The sequence below is a fragment of the Mus caroli genome, unplaced genomic scaffold (genome assembly GCF_978045245.1).
Source record: "Mus caroli unplaced genomic scaffold, Mus_caroli_1 scaffold_6, whole genome shotgun sequence".
Classification (NCBI taxonomy): Eukaryota; Metazoa; Chordata; class Mammalia; order Rodentia; family Muridae; genus Mus; species Mus caroli.
In genome coordinates, this window is record NW_028227261.1 from 121441020 (window position 1) to 121443854 (window position 2835).

Genomic DNA, 2835 nt, shown 5'->3' on the forward strand with positions numbered 1-2835 from the left:
TTCAAAATTCACATCACATGTTGAAGCACTCCTATGGCTCTAACACGCGATTTAAATGTGGCCCTCAAAGATTCATGAGTTAGAAACTCGGAGTCCAGACGCACATGATCATTATATCCAAAAGCAGGCCATTGAAAAGGTGTTGTGTTTGAATATAAATATCTCCCAAAGGCGCGCATGTCTGAATACTCTGTCTCAGGCGATGGCACTGTTTTGGGAGGCTGTGGATCTTTGGGACATGTAGCCTGGCTACATTACATGTCCATTGGTTTTAAAGGTTGTACCTGCTATGGTTCTTGCCTGAGTTCTCTGCTATCTGGTCCACTCATATGAGGAACCCCAGGCACACATTCCTGCCACCTTGACCTCTTCCCCACTACAACAGACTAAAACCAAGCTCTAAAATAGATTCATCCCCCTTTAAATTCCTTCTATCAAGAATTGTCACATCAACACAAAAGTAACTAGCCCAGGAGACAGAAGACAAGATAGGATGAGGTCCATGTTCTTGGACTTCCCAGCCTGTAGAATCACTGTCAGGCACCTGTGCCCAAGGCACCTACCTGCTCAGCTTCCAGAAAGGCCGGAGACTAAGACCAGTCCTAGGGACAATCAGCTATGCCAAGCTCCCATAAAACCTTTGTACCCCTTGATTGGTGTTGGGTGGGGATCACTGCACAACACATGCTTGTTGGTGGAAAACAAGTACAATCTTTATAGGTCCAACGGGAGAGAACAATTCAGGGTCCTGCATCTGTCCCTCCTGGACCCTCTCCGACACACCTCTTTTCTTTGGCGAGTCTAGTTTTACATTGTAATAGTAAATTGCAACCATGAGAATAATGGCTCTTCTGAGTTCTGTGAGTCCATTTAGAGCAGAGGTTCTCAACCTGTGGGTCCTGACCCCTTGGGGGGGTCAAATAACCCTTTTACAGGGGGTCACATATCTGGTCACATATCTGAAACCCTGCATACCAGATCTTTTAATTACAATTCATAAGAGTAACAAAATTAGTTATGAAATGGAAATAAAATGAACTTCCAGTTGCAGGGTCACCACAACATAAAGAACTTTATAAGGGGTCGCATATTTAGGAAGACTGAGAGCCATTACTTTAGAGACTATTTAAATCTCAGGATAGCCTTGGAAGCTTACTGAGCTTACAGCAGTCAGCCGAGGTAAAGCAGGTCGCAGTGGAAACTGGACAAGCCTGGCTGAGGCTGCCTTATGAATCCCACTCTATCACAGAGCCAGTGGGTTAGAAGCTGAAGCTGAGGTCAAGGCTGGAGTAAGGAAATTCGGGAGATGGAGTGGGGAGTGATCCTGGGGACGGGACATCGATTCGAGAGCCAATCTTGCCAGGCTAGTGAGAGAATCGGCAGTTGCAGCAGGTCCCTCCCTGGTTTGGAACTCATGGAGGTTCTGGTATTCCTGCGCACCTGCCTGGTCCTCAGACCCAAATCCTGCCCCGGAGTCTTGTGCTGTGGAGCAGAGTACAAGTCAAAGCTTACTTAGTATAAAGCAAGGTTGTCCCCTTCTCTGTGGATCGCTGTTCTAAGATGGCAAGGAGAGGGGAGAGAGGGAGGGGGAGAGAGAGAGGAAGAAGGAGAGGGGGGAGAGAGAGAGGGGAGATGGGGAAGAGCGAGAGGGGGGAGAACGAGGCAGGGGGAGAGGGAGGGGGAGAGAGGGGGGAGGGAGGGGGAGGGAGAGGAAAAGTGGTGTCTTTCGGTAAGCAAGGGTCTGGAGGGGGACAGTCGCTCCTGCTCTTGCTCCTGCTCCTGCTCCTGCTCCTGCTCCTGCTCCTGCTCCTGCTCCTGCTCCTGCTCCTCACCTTCTGACTCCAGAAACTTTGCCTTAAAGGAAGAAATTCTTGTTAAAATCATAGCTTTTATATTCTAGTAGAGCTTTTCTTAAAATTTCTAGCCATCTCCTACTACAATTTAGTCTCAACTAAGTAAATCGGATTACCATCTTAATTCTGGCTCAGCTTCAATGGAGAAAGAGACACTTGTAGAAGTAATCTTCTGGTTGGGTAGGTAAGACCTCTGGTGTGAGGACTGGACTTGCACACGGGAATAATGATAATGATGGTAGGAGGAAGGGGAGGAGCCTGAAACAGGAAGCGGGGGAGCATCTACTGCAGACCAAGGGACACACTGCGCTTTTTCCAGGACTCAAATCCTACACTCCGCAGTTCTCAGTTCATTCTGTAAGAGTGTCTCAAGGGAGAAACACTGAGCTGGCTTCATGAGAGCCTCACGGGAGCCTGGAAATGCTTTTTATTAGCAGACCTAGAGTAAAAACACCAGGAAACAGAAAGGGTCTTTGGGTGAGTGAGGCAGAGGAGGGGCGGGGGTGGGGGGAGCAGAAATACACACACACACACATATATGGAGAGAGAGAGAGAGAGAGAGAGAGAGAGAGAGAGAGAGAGAGAGAGAGAGAGAGAGAGAGAGAGAGAGAGAGAAGCTTAGAGAATCTCAAAGAAGGAAAAGACTACGTTCATTACCACAGTTCCAGACACAGGGTGGGAACTCAGTGTTTAATGAATGACTGAATGAACAGGGAAATGAATAGCTTCCTCTAGCATTTATAAAATCATCTCTGTTGCCAGTTTTGTGTAGGCCAAATCACTTCCTGTCTCAGTTCTGAGAGTTTTTCCCTCCCACTTAGGCACTTAATCCAGCTGGATAAATTCTCAGATTTTTGCGTCTAGTTTCTTACCCAGAATGCCCCCTTAGTTTGCCCTTTATTTTCTTTCTTCCAACACTGAGCATCTCAGAACAACTGGAGGCAGTTGAGTCTTTTATTAAGTAGGTGGGGAAAGGGGGGAT